Source organism: Bos mutus, chromosome 28, assembly GCF_027580195.1.
Source record: "Bos mutus isolate GX-2022 chromosome 28, NWIPB_WYAK_1.1, whole genome shotgun sequence".
Taxonomy (NCBI): Eukaryota; Metazoa; Chordata; class Mammalia; order Artiodactyla; family Bovidae; genus Bos; species Bos mutus.
This window is the reverse complement of record NC_091644.1, coordinates 18,156,466-18,173,705: the sequence shown is the minus strand read 5'-3', so window position 1 is coordinate 18,173,705 and position 17,240 is coordinate 18,156,466. Positions and strand designations below refer to the sequence as shown.

Here is a 17,240-nt window from a genome sequence, read left to right as displayed (position 1 = left end):
ATGACTCTCTATCTTATTAGTGATTTGGTGCAGGTTTCTTAACCTCTCTGCTTTCTTATCTGTAAAACAGGTCGAGTTGACAGACTACCTATCCTCAGGTGGTTGTTGTGAAGATTAATCCACACAAAGCTCTTCATCTGTGTTAAAACTGTTAATTCTGCCCATCGCCCTGTGAAGTTGGCAAGTCAGGGGTGATCCTCACCTCTTCTGATGAGGAGGGAATGGTGGAGACTGTAACTCAGGGACAGAGCCTCTGCCTACAGACGCAGCAGTCCCACCGGCCAGCCCTTGAGATCCCTGCAGAGAGGAAGTTAGGACAATGCCCTCGGAGGTGGGAGGGTTCCCTTCAGAGAAGCTGGGGAATAAACCAGATCTGCCAACAGTTTCAGTCACAGGACACAGGAGGCTGGAGGTGGCTTTAGGTCTGAGTCAGAAGCTATATACCCGAATGGGCTTGCCTGACATCTCGACCTGTGAACATCTTCACAATGGCCTCCTTGAGGTCCCCCTGTCTGGTCTGATTTCCAGAGAAATAGAAGAGCTACCATTTATCAAGCATTATGAGCCAAGCATGTTAACACATAATCTTAATCCATTCAATCACACTATAAGGAAGTAGTATTATCCCCATTTTATTGGGGCCCAAACTAAGATTCAGACATAGCTGCTAAGTGGCAGAGCTGTGATTCAAAGCCAGGTCTGTCTGACTCCAGGACTCCGGCTCCTAACGATTATGACAGCAGCAGTTCGCATCAGAGTCACCGGAGCACTTGACCAAGTGCAGACCTCTGTACCTACCCGCAGGGATTCTGATTTTTCAGGTCTAGGGTGGGACATGAGCATGCGCATTTTTTAACAAGTTCCCAGTGGTGCTGAGGCTGCTGGTCAGGGAGTCCCACTTGGAGAAGCAAGGTGCTAGACCACCAGAGACGGATGAGGGGCTGTTAGGAGCTCACACGTGCCCTGAACAGAGAGAAGGCAAGGGCTCCATCTGCTCCAGTTCCAGTCAAGTGAAGGCTCAGGGCTGAAAAATCTTTCAAGAAGCACTGTGGACACTCTACATCGTTCCTTAAAACGATCACAGATCTGGGGCAGAGACTGCATTTAAGTGCCAAGCTCATCTGTGGTTCAGAAGGTAAAGAATCTACCTGCAGTGCTTGAGACTGGGGTTTGATTCCTGTTTTGGGAAGATCCCGTGGAGAAGGGAATGGCAACCCACTGCCATATTCTTGCCTGGAGAATTCCACGGTCAGAGGAACCTGGTGAGCTACCATCCATGGGGTCGCAAAGAGTTGGACACGACTGAGTGACTTAACACTTTCATCTTCACCAAACCCCAAGGTTGGCACCCCGTGTCTTTACTCATGGCTGCATCTTTCCCCCCTGCTCCCTTCTGCATCAATATTCAAGAAGAAGGAGGGAGTGAGAATAGGTAGGGCCTGAGGGCCCAGCCCACCGCTTGCAGTTGGCAGGCTGGAAGGAGCTGTGGTCTCACTCCCTCTGGGGCACCCTGGGGAGTGGTGGGGTGGGGGTGCTGACCACCTCCTGCCAGGGATGGGGTCACACCTCCTGCCTGTTCTCGGGTGCTCATTAGCTGCTGAGGTGGTGTTAATACTGGTTCTCATTTTGCTGAGTCTTTGCTGAGACTCAAAAAGGGAAATGAGCCATTACCAAACAGCAGTCCTTTTTGAAACAGAAACTGAACTGACTGCGTTTTCTAATAACATCTTATGAGCTCCAAATGCAGAAATCTGGCCTTCCTTTATTAAAGTTGCCTTTCAGAAGTTGTCCCTGGCTCGCCTTCTGCTCACACAGTTCTGTGAAGAGGGATGTGGAGGATCATCTGCCAAATTGTGCCAGCCTGTTAGAGCAAGCCTGTTGTGAGGATATCAGGAAATTTCCCTCTCCTTGCTTTTTGCTGCTCCAGAACCTCAGGCTCTGCCATGATGGGTAAGGACTAGCCAGCTCAATTCTTGAAATAGAGAGCCAGGGTGCTGACCTCACATTCAGGGGACTTTGAGCAAGTCGCTAACCTCTCCGAGCCTTAGTGTGCTTACCTGCAAAATGGGGATATTAATTTGCATATCTTAAAATCCTGATCAGGTCAGAGTACCCTATAAACTGCAAAAGGTATCCATAGCTATTTGCTCTCATTATTATTCTAAAACTACTGGAGGTTCATTTGTACCACATCCCATGGGGCAAGGTATCTGCAGATCTAAGGGGACCTGGCAGCAGAGAGGCCACACCTCTGGACCATCCTCTGGGCTCCCGGGATCTCTTGCCTAAACAGGCTCAAAGTGCAACCTGGGCAGGCTCTTTACTCAGTCCATCCCTCAAGGGCAGACTGCTTGAGGACCTTCTAGACTCAAGGGCTGGCTGTGTGCAAGTGGTGCTGAGTTGGGACATATGAGTTGGGGTATCCACAATTGTGCATAGAAGACCTCTCCAGGTGTGGGATTGAGCCACCACATTCCAGAGTCAGAGAATCCCAGGTTGAAACCTGCCAACCTTTATGGCATCCCAGGTTCCATAAAGGTGTATGTGTCAAGGTAGGCAAGAGAATACATTGCTACCTGATTATAACTAACATTGAGATACAAGATATATGAGCCTCCATTTGTAGTCTTGCCTGGGGGCCCACAGATGTTCCTTTTTATTACTAGAAGTTTGAATTCCACTTTCTTTGAGTCAGGTCAACCTCTTATTTTCCTCTTTGAGTCTGTCCTATTTCCTTTTCTCTGTCTTCCTAAATATTCAAAGCTGTGCCTTACTTGGAAATGTAGCCAGGACTAGTGGAAATTCATTGAGATTCCAGAGGCCCTCTTTCTTCTCTCCTTTAAACCATCTCTCACCCCCTAGAGACACACAGGGCAGACTGTGGGCAGGGTCTTCTAAGCAGTATCCAGACAGTGGGTGTCTGTACTACTTTGGAGTATGAAGATAGAGCTCCATGCTGCTGCCACCATGGGGTTTAAATGATGGGGACTAAATGACGCTAAAAATAAGTCATGGGCTCCATCCTGGGCTGTGGGGGAGGCCCAAGAAGCCTAGAATTTTGTACAAAGAGCAACCATAGGAAGAATGGTGCTGCCTTGTCCTCCCCCATCTCTATTTTGGAAGGATGCAGGTCCTCAGTGGCAGAAGCAGGGGAGGATCTGGCTGGTGAGAGGAAGCAGACCTCAACTTCACGCCCCATCAGGTTCCCCTACCTCTTCCGTGGCCTGGTGTTGCTGGTATCGTGATCCACATTTTGCTCCATATAAAACCCTTTCCCAATGACTCCTTTCCTATTCAGACACCTTTTGACAATGCAGACTCTGATTCGGAGGTAGGGCTGCTTGCCTCTGAGTTAAGTCTCCCCTGCCCAGACAGTAAGACAGGAAGAGCTGCTCCTTCCCCTTACCTTCTGAGATCCTGGGAAGATGCAGACAGTGGTCAAACAGCTTTTTGTGCACATTCTGTTCATCTCACCTGTGCCTGGGATGTTTATATGTAGAGGAGGAAGGACATGGGGAGAAAAGGCTTCCAGTGGGCCCACTAGGAGGTGTCTCCTGCTCCCCACCTACCCCACAGACCTTAAAAGAATCAGACCAAAATCTGGCTATTAGACAACTCCATCGACTGTCTGGCCACTATTTTTTCCAAGTGTTGAGAGTGAACTATTTTGGTATTGTGCTGGGTGAATCTACATGCCATCCAGCAGAGCATTAAACACAGAATCTCAGCATGTGGAAGTTCTTCTCTTTTCAGTTCTTTTGATCCTAATTACCCGTTGGAGGAAATTTTGGTTTAATTCGTGAGTGTCTTCAACACCTTCCTAAAAACTTGCTCTTCTCCACTTTTAACAAAATGCCATCAGACCTCACTTCACGATCTTGCCCACTAAATTGAGAACAATGGTTTGGTTTTGTTTTTATTTCTTTTTATAGCTTATCTTCTACTTATGGCAAGTGATACTGGTTTTCCAGTAATGATATACAGTATGTTTTCATAGTAAATTTAAGTAAACCATCTGAGTTAATGAATATCAAATTTAAAAGATACAGACAGTATTTGGATATGGCTAATATCATTCAATCTTACTATTTTAGAGGCAGGGAAACTGAGACCCAAACAGGAGTCCCCAGAACCCAGAATGGGTGAGTATCTCTAACATTTAGGAAGGACAGATATTTCTCTTCCCTGAAAACCATAGTCGGTTTTCTGCTTGAATGTCACAGGCTAAGTGATGTCCCCCCTTCTAAGTTCAGGCTCTCATTAACTTGTTTCAGGGCTGGTGTTTTCACTATGTCCAGTTTAACCAATAAAAGTGAGAACTTTTGAAGTTACTGATTATCCCACTTAAACTCAGGGCACAAACTGGGCCATTTTCGGAGACAAAGGGCTTCATCACTGAAGCTAGGAGTGACTGGTAGGGAGAAGAGGAATGAGGTAAAAATAGAAGTGGAAAGAAGTTTAAGGAGGAAGTAGAAGACACAGCAGCTTCAACATTTTTAAGGACCTGAAACTCTGGAGGGGGGCAGCTAAGTCTCCCAGACCGTACCTGTTCCAAGTAGACAAAGCAATATGCCTCTGACAAAGTTCTGGCCAAAGTCACCCTTTAATGCTGATAGAACTATTCCTTGTTACCACAGCTGTGATGATTCGCCCACTAACCTTGCCTGAGCACTTGGTGGGTGTCTGGCACTTGGCTAACTTTTGACATCCTCTCATTCATCCTCACAAGAAACCTCTAAGTTAAAATCTTGGCCTTTGGAGTTGCACTACATGGGGTTGGAAAACTGGCCTCTTTGAGTGGTTCTGACTTTGACTTTGGTCGGGCAAATTAAATCCCTTCCTGAGCCTCATTTTCCTCATCTCTCTAAAATAAACATAATAATATATTTATTTCTCAGGATCAGAATGCTTCTCTGTGAAAGTGAAAGTCATTCAGTTTTGTCCGACTCTTTGCGACCCCATGGATCATACAGTCCCTGGAATTCTCCTGGCCAGAATACTGCAGTGGGTAGCCAATATATTTATTTTTCAGGATCAGAATGTTTCTATAATCATAAACTTATCAAGGGTAGAAAGTAAGCAATCAACAATGACGTCACTCATTATCAGTCAATATTGATATCAGCACCAGGAAGGCTAAGCTTCTGATAGTCATTCTACCCAAGGTCACAGAGCTGAACCAGGATGCCTAAATTGGTGGCATAGGTCCAGGAGTGCTTGGGCCTCTGGGCTTCGGGGACCAGGGCTGAGGTGGCGCGACAGGGGCTCCTGGACAGGGACCCAGGCCGACTGGCTGGTGCTCCAAGCTGCCTCCAGGCCCCAGCCCCGTTCTCCTGGGGATCGAACTGACCGGAGACTCACACTGCAGTGACCTCCCAGGCGGGATACGGCGAATCCTCAGCTCTGCGAGGCCGTCCAGCCTAATGACAGGTACCGATGACCAGCCGGCCACGCTCAACTGATCTGGGAACTGATCCCACACCTGCCTTCTGGACAGGAGGCTCCCAAATGCGACTTCCGGGAGCCGCGGGGCATGCCGGGAGCAGGCCATACAGCCAATCCCCGCGCGGGGGCGGGCAGCAGTTGCTTGGCAACGGGGCGGGCGCCCAAAAGAGGCCAGTAAGGCAGGGTGAACAGGTGTGCAAGCCCTGAGAGGTAGGCGACCTGCCAATCCCGGAGGAGGTTGCTTTTCCAGTCCCCATTTCCTTTACTCCTACCTGGGCTTTAAGGAAAGAGATTGCTGAGAAAAATGACAAGAATAAACCATGAGAAGTAATAAAGATATTCATGTTTATTGAGCACGTACCGTGGGCATCCTCTTGACAGGGATTATTTCATTTGATCTTCATTTGATTTGATTTCATTTGATCTTGACAGGGATTATTTCATTTGATTTTGCATGGTTGCTGGCCTCAGTTTGTAAATGAATAACCGGAGGTTTCCACAGAGTAGGCACCTTGACCGAAGTAACTCAGCTAGAGAGTAGAAAGCTACCCAGGAATTTGAACCTGGATGGTCTTGAACCCATGTGGTCTGTGTTCTTACTGAGTCAAGTAGTGGGCTCCTATTTCAATTCAGGAAAAGAAGTCTGAGTTCGTACCTGCAGGCACCAATCCAGGCTTTATGAGGTCTGAAGGGTAGACAATTTGGGGGCCCTTTTTAGGAAAAAACAAATTGCAATATAAAATTAGGTGCAAAAAAGAAAACTTGTTTAGAATGAAAAAACATTACAAAACACTTTTGCTAATTTTACAAAACTATCTGACCATGTGAACACGTTGCTAGGGCCCTACCCAAAGGCATCCTTGGCCCTTAGCTCCCACTGAAGTCCTTGAGTCAGACATCAAATTGCTTTGCAGGCTTCTCTCGCCTCCCCTTGACCGCCCTGCATCCCAGCCACAGGCCGTCTCCTGGCTGGGCCCTAGCAATGCCTTTAGTAGGGCTTTTCTGGCTGTGACAGCAAGCTTGGCCTGCCCAGTGAGCAAGCTGAAGAGTCAGAGAGTTAATACACTTGGTTGGAAGCAGGCTTCAAACACTGAGAGACCCAGAGATGCTAACCTTTGGCAGTCAAGAAGGATCACACCAAGACGTCTTTTATATCAGGGACTCTGAGGGTGTGGTCCTTCAGCACTTGGGAACCTGTTAGAAATGCACACTCTCAGATTTCACCCTAAACCTACTGAACTTGACACTGGGTGGTGGGGTCCAGCAACTGGTATTTTAACAAGACCCCTGGAGAGACTGATGCACACTCAAGTGTGAGAACCACTGTTACGCCACAGTGCTTCCCACAGTTCACCGTGGCCTGGACCTCCCGTGTCTACACTGGTAACATGCTCAATAACACACCTTTTTTTTTTTTGTCTCCCTCCTTTACTTGTCTCACTTTCTCAGTCTTCAACTGGGGCTTCCTAGGATCATCTCCAATAAACTACCTGCGCTTGAGCCCCTGTCTCAGGCTGCTTCTAGAGGAACACCAGCGCGGGTGAGAGCAGGAGGAGGTGTCACTGCACAGTGAGGAGGAGGGTGATGACTGGCACCCACTGAATGGAGGCTGAATGTTCTGCTAAAGGCTTTGTTTTCATTGTTTCATTCCCAACCCCACCCATCCATGAGGAAATTGGGGTTGGAGGGTTACTAAGTGGCTTTGAACTCAAAGATTTGAACCCAAGACTGCTTGAGTCCCAGGGGTAGGCTCCTTACATGCAAGGGCAGAGGGCCAGCCTACATTATGTCCGTTTGTCGTTGCTGCTTCTCTCTGCGCAGGCAGGAATTCAGTGTTGTCCTATTCCCTTTGAACACAGCTGGAGCACTCACTAAGGGATACTGAAATGGTGAGTGCATTGGCCTCACAGAGGCTGCAGCTGGAGAGGCGCCCTCACTCCAGTGCTGAGTTCCCTTGGGTCCAAGGCTGGCCCCTATGCCCGCCCTTCAGGCCGCTTCTGTGCCCAAGCATGTGCCCTTAATCCAGAACTGCAGCCTCTTCTGCAGATGTTGAAATCTGGCCAGCTCTGCAGCTGAGAGAGCTACTTGGGGGTGGGGTGAGCAGGGGTGAGTGCTGACCCCTGAACTCTGTTTCCCCTGATGTTAGAGGCCCTAGTCACTTGGTTCTGCATGTTTCCAGGAAACTCCAGCTCTCTCTGCCTTGTCACCTGCCCTCTAGGCTTGTATGCTCCCGAGGGATACCCTTGCCTTCTCTGGGCTCACAGCACCTGGGGCTTGAGGTCCCAGCTGTCTTTCTTGTTAACAGTTTCTCCCTAGTCCCCTACCTGTGATCCAGGAACGATGGCTGTGTTAACAGTTTGGGGTGAGTGGAGGAAACAGACAAGAGCACAGGCCTCAATCTTCAGCTCTGCTGTTGACTTTGAGCAGGACTTAAGAAAAAAAAAAAACTCTCAGAGCCTTGTTTTTCTCATCTGTAAAGTGGAGAGTGCACCTCCTCTTCCTCAAGGTTTTTCTAATGATGCTCATGGGAGACAGCAATGTATGCACACGACACAGTCATGAACCATGAGGGGTGCAGTCTGCACCTGGGGTCTCCTGTTCCCTCCATCACAATGACGAGGGACCTGGGGCATGGTCTTGGGTCCTCCAGGCCCTCTGGTCTGCCAGAAAGCTGCTGGTGATGCCCAAAAGGGAGAGCTCTGCCAGCCCTTCCTTCAGGGTGGGAAGAGACAAGCTCACTTGAGCAATCACTAGCTTAAGGATGTTCCATTGCCTCACCCTGCCAAAAAATGACTCCCGATCTCCAGTAGAAATCAGGCCTCTCTATAATAATTCCCCACCATATATTTGTTTTTCCTTTGTGGCAGTTATCAAGAATTGTAATTACTTACTTGCCTTTTTTTTAGATGTTTTTTAAATGGAAATTTGAGAACAATTACAGAAGAAAACAGAGTAATACATTGCCCTCATGTACCCATCACCCAGCTTCAACAATTGCCAACTCAGGGTCAGTCTTTTTTCACCTCTATCTGGACTCACTACCCCCTCCTGTACTAATCTGAGGCATCACATCATTTCATCTGTAAATATCTTGGTGTGTGTCTCTGAATGATTAGGGCTCTTTTATGAAATATAACCACAGTGCCATGATTACACTTAAAAATGAGAATTCCTTGCTCTGTGATTATTGTTAAATGTCTGTCACCCGGCTGGGGGCTTCACGAGAACCTTGTTCCTGGCTGTATCCGTAGTGCCTGAGAGCTAGCACACTCTTGGTATTTGTTTCACGGATGGATGGATGGATGGATGAAAGGGAGAAAGGCAAGAGATGCTGGGGACCCAGCCTGCTTTCTATGGATGCTGCTCCATCCTTTCAGCACTGCGGTGTGATCGTTGTGATCGTTGCCTTGGAGGTCAACAGTTACAAACTCTCTCTGACATGAACGACACCGTAAACCTCTCAGTTTCTTTCCCTCCCAACCCGCCTTCAGCTTAATCGGGCAGCAAGTCACTAATCTTCTCCTCATGGCAGCAGCCTGCTCCCTCTACTGCAGCTAATTCCACCTTCTGACTTAATCATCATCCTTAGGCTTTCAATACAGGGCTTTGCATCTTCAGAGCCGCTCAGGCATTAGCTGATTACTATAATCTGTCCAACTCCCATGGCGTCAGCCAGCACAGGGCTTCTGTTACCCTCCTGGATCCTCGGTTTCCTCATCTGTAAAGCTGGGTGAGTGGGCCTAACTGGCATTATTGGTTGGAGATTAAGTAAAATGAAGTACATCAAGTGCCCGTCCCCTGACACATCAGAAGCCCTCAGGAATGGTGATTGTTTCCTTTTGTAATTTCAGGGGATAACTCTCACTGAAGAGCCAAACAGGTCTGGATTTCAATCTGTCTTTTTCCACTTAAAGGAAACATTTTCTGAGTCTCAGCTTTCTCATCCTTAAAATGGGGTGAGCAGTGCCACCCTTTCAAAGTCTGCTAAATGGAATAAAAGCTGTGATCTGTCTGTGAGGCACTGAGCAGAGTGCTGGGCACCTAGAAAGTGCTAAGGAAGTCCTGGTGGTTCCTGCTTTTCCCAGAAGGAGGCAGAGACAGGGGAAGGAGAAGGAGGCAGGGGTGCCCTTGGGAAGGTGCCGATTATATCTTTTCTCTTCTGTTCCCTAAGGTGTGTAGTCAGAGGAGGATGCCTATTGCACTCACCATCATATCCCCAGCCCTTTGCCTTGCTGAGTTCTCAGTCACGAATAAGTGAATGAATTTGCTGAGGTGCGGAGGAGATTAATACATCTGAACAGGGCTGGATAGTTTATAGAAGACTCAAGATCTTTATTGCACAACCAGAGAAGGTAAGCAGGTCAAGGGTTAGACCCACATGTTACAGTTGAAGAAACTGAGGTTCAGGGAGATCAACAGTGGTCTGTAAGTGTTAACAGTGGTAGCTAATCTCATGCCAATTCGGCCCTGCCAGGAAGAGTGAGCGGAGTACTGGGCTCATGAAGAATCCGGCCTGTGTCATGGGTGGAGTTACAAGTCTTTCTGAGATTTTCCAAAGCTGCAGAGACTCTGCCCGCTCTGCTCCTGCTGTGCCTGGTATGGGCTGTATCCCATTGCATTTGTTTTTTTAGATAAGTTTTTTCCTCTCTTTTTTTCTTTTAATTGAGCTGTAATTGACATCCAAGTGCACTTTTAATTACTGACAGTTTCAACTTCAGGGCTGCCATGAACAGCCACAAAGGTTACACACTGTGCAACTCCAGGGGACAGATGCCATTCACCAGGACAGCAGTGAAGAGGTAAGTCTCACTCTGAAGCTGGAGGTGACCCAAGGAGGAGATGGAAAGCTTCCTCATGCACTGGCTGGAGTAAAGAACTCTGCAGGAACCAAGGCTCCTGGACAGTCTCCGGTCTCCCTGGCAGGGTCCACGTTTGGAGTGTGGACATCCAGGGGCTGATCTTCACCCTTCTTAGGGATAAAGGTAGGAAAGTCCTGGACATTTAACCTCAGCTTTAAAACTTGAGGTAGTTAAGGAAAGGGAGCAAGACTCAGAACCCGGTATATTATAGACTTTATTACATATATAAGTAATCATTTAACCTTGATAATAAAGCTCTTTGAATAAGCATCATCCACCCATTTTACAGATGACTTAACTGGACACATGGAAGTTAATTAACTTGTCCAAAGGGCCACACAGCAAGGAAGTGGCAGAGCTGGAATTCAAACTCTAGGCCCCCTGTGTTACCTCTGGATGTAACCTGCATTTTACAAGGAAAGTAGCTGAGGCCCAGAGAGGGACAGTGACTTACCCAGAGTCACACAGCCAGCTAATCACTCAGTAAATACTGAACCCAAGAATCTAGACTGTCAGTCCCAAAGTGAGCCTGTAAGAGTGCCTGGCCCATCAATTAGTATTTTTAATAAAAATAAGTCTAGAGAGAGACCCAGGATGGCTGGGACAGGAGATCTGGGGATGGGGCATGTGTGGAGCAGATGGTGAAGGGCAGGCACCAAGCCTCCGCATTTTTGGCTCTGGTCTCTCTAAAAGGAAAGCCCCTGTTCCCTCCATTTCCAGATGGCGGGTGGGGTTCTATAGGGTGAGAGGTGCTGCGCCGCACTTGGCCTCTAGGTGGCGCCCGTACTGCAGATCTGGACTCCCTTGGGCAGCCCGGGCCTGGGGAACTGGTCTGTACCCTGGGGGCTGCTCTGTCCCCAGAGTTTTCAGTACACCCCGGGCAACAGCTCCCCTTTCCCTCCTCCAGGCTTCTTCTGCTCTGGCTTTGGCAGCGAAGGGTTGTCAGAGCCCACACTGGGAGCTCATGCCTCAACTTGGTCCTCCCTTAGAAGCCCTCTGCAGCTCCATGGGTGAGAACCTTCAGAGTCACCCAGATGCTGCCCGTCTGCTCAACCTTGGGAAGTTTGCTCAGTCTCCTTGAGCCTCACTTTCCTCATCTGTAGAATGGAAGTGAGGTTTCTTTTGCCAGGATGTTGAGAGGATCAGATGAACATTTTATAAAATGCCTAGCCCCTTGCACATGCTCACTGGAGGGAAACTACTAGGATTGTTCCGTGGTTGGTGGCTGCCTGTTGTTACTTTTGCCTGGCTGCTATTTCTTCTTCACCTTTCTCACCTTGGTCCATCATACCACACCTTATCCATCACCATCAGCCTCTTACCCAGCTCTTGTGGACCTAATACCTCTTTGGAGATGATGCACAATAGTGATTAAAGCAGAAAGCCCTGGAGTCTTGTTGTCTAGGTTCAAATCCTTCACACCAGGACTCCCTGAGTGGCCTTGGTCAAGTTCCTTCACTTCCCTGCTGCAGATTCTTGGTGCTTACCCACTAAACATTCCAGTCTCCTGGCAGTTAGGTTGGAACCATGTGACTGACTAGTTTTGGCCAGAGAAATGGGAGCAGGAGTGATATGTGTGCTGCTCTAGGAAAGGTGGCTAAGAGCCTATGTGGACATCCTCTATCTCTGTCTTGCCCTGTCACTGTGGCCTGTGTGGGACCACAGGGTTATGGGTTTGTGTTGCAGTATCCCACAGGGTTATCATGTAAGAGTATAGCTCTGAGATGGAAGTTCTCTGAGTCCCCAAATCACCCTCAGAGGAGAACCATACCCCTAGCCTTGCACTGTGTGTGAGCAAGAAGTAAACTTTTATTGCCACAGAGACTTCAGAGTTTGTTTGTACTGACCATAACCCAGTTTAACTTCACTGATACAGCCTTCCTGTGCCTCAGTTTTCTCATCAGTGAAATGGGGACAACAAAGTGCCATTCTCATAGAATCATTGTAAGGATTAAGGAAGACTGTGGGTGCAACCCTCTTAAGATGTAAAATTTTAGTTTTTATTACCTTTTAGGAAGGTACAGAAAAGCACAAAATGACTTTAGACTCTGAGAGCAGGAAGGACCCTGGAAGGACCTTGAATTCACTCCTCGTGGTTACATAAGACAGAGCCCTGAGACATAGGCTCAGGGGGAGAAATACCTTGTTCAAAGTCATTCAGGGAGAAAAGGGCAGACACAGGGCTGAATCATGAGTCTTCTGACATCTGTCTAGAGCTCCTCTGGACACACCTTGGTCCCTGCTTTCTGGGAGCTTATGATTTGATTGGAAACAGGACAGACAGACATATAACAAAACCATCCCTGAAGATTCTGTGTGGGAGTTGTCCAGAGAGTGAGGACCCTGAGGGTCAGAGGAGGACCTGGGGGTCTGCAGGGTGGGAAAGGAAGACTTCCAGGAGATGGTGGGGCTTGGAAAATGGGCTTCAGCAGAGAGCAAGGAGGGCAGTGAGCAGTGGCAGGAGAGAGGACTGGGGATGGGGAAGTCTGAAGAGCCGAGTGGCCCACAGAATAGATGAGTCAAGGCATGGTCTGCTGAACCAGTCCCTGGTGAGGGGTCATGTAGCCTCCCTCCCCACCTCCCCCTGTTATTAAGAGCACTGCACTAAACATCTCTGTACCCATCTCTGTGTATCTGTGTATTTTGCCAGCTGAGACAGAGGCTTTGCGGGGAAGAGAGGTTGGGGTGAAGCCCAAAGATATATCGGGCCTAATTTCTTAGGTTTGGGGGCTTTGAACACCACTCTGAGGCTTCCTCTTAATTCTTCACATCAGGAGTCTTGAAAATGGGAACAAGCTCTTTTCTGGGGTAGTTTGACTGCAATAGGGCCCAGAGGTGGGATGTGGGGCCGGGGGTGCGTGCCTCTCTTTACTGGACACTGGGTTTTCTGCTGTGTGACTGATGGGGCTGGAGTGGGGCTCAGAGCCTGGAGACAGCAGCTCTTGCTCATTGCTGCCCGCCCCCCCAGTCCAGGCTGTGGATGGGCCCAGGGGTATTGCATTCCTTGGTTCCACAGTCTGCAGCCGGAATGGGCTCTGTGGGCGGCACACAGGGCCCCATTTTGGAAGGCCCAAGCCCGTTTCAAGCTCTGTTACCATCCTTCTATGGAATGCACACTGGCAGATTAACAAGAGGCAGGCAGCCCCTCTGTGTACCCATGTGGAAAGAGCTCCAGGATATATTTTAAGAGCAAAAAATCAAGTTATAGAACAATATGTGAAGTATGACTCTGTTTATAAACAACAAATAATTCTCAAAATTATACACACACATGCAACCTTATTATTCAATTTTCCCCTCTATTGACTGGTTCTCTCCATCCATTTATGGTTCTTTTAGGGTTAGCCGAGAGCCAGAGCAGCCATCCTTGATGTATTAATGTTTCCCACACATCACATTTTAACCCATTTCCCGGACGATGCAAGGCCTGTAGAACATTCTCATTCTCTTTACCCTCTCCCTGATTCATGTGCTGTTGGGCCATGTATTTTAATTTTCTCTCTGTATTTTGAACATTGGTTGTATTGTTTTATACAACCAAGATTCATGTGTACTTCTCTGTATTTCCCTTTCTGTCACCCACTTTCCTTCCTGAATATCCAAGCTCCCATCTGGGACCACTTTCCTTCTGCCTGAAGCTTCCCCTTATATTTATTTTTGTATTTGAACCATTCAAATGGTTCAAAATTCAAAAGAAGAGAAGTGTTCTATAATCAATGTCTCTCTCTCCCACCCCTGCCTAACCCCAGCCCCAAACTATATATTTCCACGTGTCCACAGAACATTACTTGGCAGGATAACACACCACATCGAGAGGGGTAGCTTGTCTGTGGTCTGAAGCACCTGCCTTGATAATATATTCCCGTCTCCAGTGTGCAAGGAAAAGTCAGGGTCTGGGACCGGCAGCTGGGAGACCCGGTCTTTGCTGACCGACAGCCTCTCGCTGTGCCCGCCAACGCGCACAGCCTCGCGGCCTTGTCTAGGTCCTCTTTAGATCCTGGCCCCAGCCCTGTGGGCCAGGAGGGACAAGGTTCCCCATTCCCAGGACAGCTAACGACCATGGCTTCCAGGCACCAATTCATACTCATCAGCTCGTTCCCTCCTCGCAGCTATACCAGTACTGTCACCATTTTACAGATGAGCAAACTGAGAACTTCACAAGGCAGAGGCAGGATTCAGGCTAAATTCAAACAGCCCAGCTTCAGAGCCCAAGCAGTTACTAACTCCATTTTACAGATGAGGAAACAGAGGCCCCAGAAGGGCGAGCCATGCGCTCTGCTTCACAGTCAGGAGCAGCAGAGCAAGAACTTGCATCTGTGACTTTTGGGGTCAATATCCATCCCCCTCCCCCTGAGACTAGTGGTTTTCATATGTGCATTACAATCACCCAGGGAGCTTTCAAAAATGCCCTGTGCAGTTCTCAGCCAGATCAATCAAATCCAAATCTCTGATCCTGATTTTACACTCTTAGCCCTCCTTCCAGGAGCTTCTGAAGTGCAGTCAGGGTTGAGAACCACTGTCTGGGCCCACACATAGGCAGAGCTTGGGATCTGACTGCTTGGATTTCATTTAACTCAGACCTTGCTCCCCGTGACCTTGGGCAACCTGCCTTTTCATTTCTGTGCTGCCTCAGTTTTTTCATCTGTCAGATTGGTTCACTGGAGTGTCTTTTTCATGTGAGGATTGAATGAGATAATCCATGCAAAGTACTTGGAACAGTGTCTAGCACAAAATCTGTTTTAAATTAACGGTGTTATTACTATTATTCTCTGTGTAGCTTTGTAGAAATCTTGCCCTTCTCCCTTCAGGTTTTCCATCTGTGAAGGCACCTCGAGGTGTGGACTGCCTGGTCTTAAAGGCGTCTTCCAGCTCCAATGTGCTCATATCAACGTTAGCTGGCTGGTCTCAAGCCTTTGCTGCCTCCCCCACTCTTTGAGAAGCCCAGCCCTGCCCATTTTGCCTGGAGGCTGCAGCAAGCACATGCCAGGAGAACCAGGGACCTGCTTCTGTGGGGAGTCCAGCCTCTGATCGTGGTGTTGACGCCACTCACAGCCATGACATGCTGGGCTGTAGGAAGAGAAATTGCCCATGGTTGGGGGTGGTGGATGCAGCTCCAGCTGCCCCCAGAGAAATACAGAGGGGCCTGGATGGGGGGCCCCTCCAAGAGGCAGGGCAGGGGACCCTGGCAGAGCAGGGGACCCCATGCCCACTTCCTACTAGTGCCCAGGGCACATGGTGCCGGTCTTGCCACCAACTGCCATTCTGCACCAATGCATAATTCATGCCCCCATGTGCCAATCTGTGCCAGCTTTAATTAGCTCCTAACTTTTTGTCATTCATTTTGCTGTGAATACCTTATAAATAAATGATGGGAGAGGGGAGCAGGGAGCGGGGCAGAAATGTGAGGGGAGGAGCCTGGCTCCTTAGGCCTCGTGGGGGAGGGATAAGCTTCCATGGAGAGGCTAGGGAAGCCATGCCCTCAGGGCACACCCCCCCACCCCCTCCACCCCCGGGGGACAGGCCCCGGCTATGCAGATGGGTGGCCCCAGCCCACCCCATTTGCCTTCCAGCCTTGCTCGTTCAAAAGCAGCATCCAGCCGCCACAGCTGTGCCAGGCTCCGAGGGCCCACAAACTAAACTCAGGAGCACACATGCTTGGTTTATGGTGGCAGGCACTGCCCCGGGAGAGGGGAGCGGGCGGGATGCAGACAGGAAGCGACAAAGGGGCTCTGCCACAGCTCAGGGCTGGGAACCGAGGGGGCGGGCAGGGAACGTGAAGTGGGAGAGGGAGGCTGTTATGGAGGGCGCCCAGAGGAGAGGCGTTTATGTCCGTTAAAAATCATAATCGGCCCTCACAGGGATGAGGCTTGTTTGTGAGTGTTGTTTTGTTTTCACGGTTTATAAAGCACTTGAGCGTGTGTTTTTCTCTTTCGTCCTGAATGGCAACCTTGGGAGGCCCTCGGTGAGGCTGGGGGCTCACTTACAACCGAGGAGACTGAGGCTCAGAGAATTTGGCTAAGACCCATTATACCCCCTGCCTCACCTCCATTCTTGGGGAAGGAAGGAGGGGAGGAAAGCATCCCAGTCGGGGCTGGGGGACCCAGCGGGGAGCCAGTTCAGTCCCAGGTGGTTTAATAGGCAGGACAGATTTAAAAGAGCAGACTTGGATTCCCTTGGCTCCTTTCCTCCTGTTCTTTCTCACGAAGAGTGCCAGAGGGCCACCGGAGTATTTGGCATTTTAAGGATATAGAGACAGTGAAGCAGAGGTGCCCGTTCCTCCAAGATGCCAGCCCAGGGCCACTGCGGGGCCATGCAGTCTCTTCCTCTCCATCCTTTAGCCCATCATACTCTTTAGTATCGTCAGGCATCATACGGGGCATCTTTGCCTCCAAGCCCAGCCCCCTCTGCCTCCAGCATCATTTGCTGAGTGACCGCCAGGCCCAGGTGTGCCAGACCAGCCTTTCATGACCCAGCCCATGCCCCTCTCCTGACCTCCTCTCTCACCCCTCCCAGCACAACTGGGCCCAGCCCTACTGCTCCCCTGCCTGAAGTCTCTGAACCATGTGATGCCCCCGTGACTTGGCACACACACAGCCCCTCTACCACAGATGCGCTTGCTGACCTTGTCTGGCCAAGCACACTCATCTTACAAGGCTCTGCTTCAGGGGTCTCGTCTCTTGGAAGTCTTGCCCAGTTTTCTTGGTTAGGAAACTGTAACCTATTTGGAGCCCCTCTGTCACTGCTGCACCTGGTCCTGGCTTCGAATAGCATTGTCTTATGCCTCCCAGCTACTTATTTCTGTAGCTGTCATTCCAACTGGACTACAGCTTCTCTGAGGGCCAGAAGAGGTCATATGCTTCTCTGTGTTCTCAGCCCCCAGTCCAGAGCCTGGCACACTATGGACCTTCCAGGAATGCTTGCTAGATGAATGAACAA

General features: G+C 49.3%; 1 protein-coding gene and 1 long non-coding RNA gene across 5 annotated transcripts in view; both read left to right on the top strand.

Moving 5' to 3' along the window:
* Window positions 1–1,787, top strand: part of SLC29A3 (solute carrier family 29 member 3) — a 54,469-nt gene extending 52,682 nt beyond the window's left edge. For all 4 annotated transcript variants that reach the window (XR_011463030.1, XR_011463031.1, XR_011463029.1 and 1 more), the window contains one exon: window positions 71–1,787. The gene's annotated coding sequence lies outside the window, so the exon portion shown is untranslated. The remainder of the gene's footprint in view (window positions 1–70) is intronic.
* Window positions 1,788–6,237: 4,450 nt separating this feature from the next.
* LOC138986072 (uncharacterized) lies at window positions 6,238–16,013 on the top strand. The gene is made up of 3 exons (XR_011462966.1): window positions 6,238–9,797; window positions 9,920–10,427; window positions 15,113–16,013. It is a non-coding gene; the product is annotated as an uncharacterized lncRNA (long non-coding RNA).
* The last annotated feature ends 1,227 nt before the right edge of the window (window positions 16,014–17,240 follow it).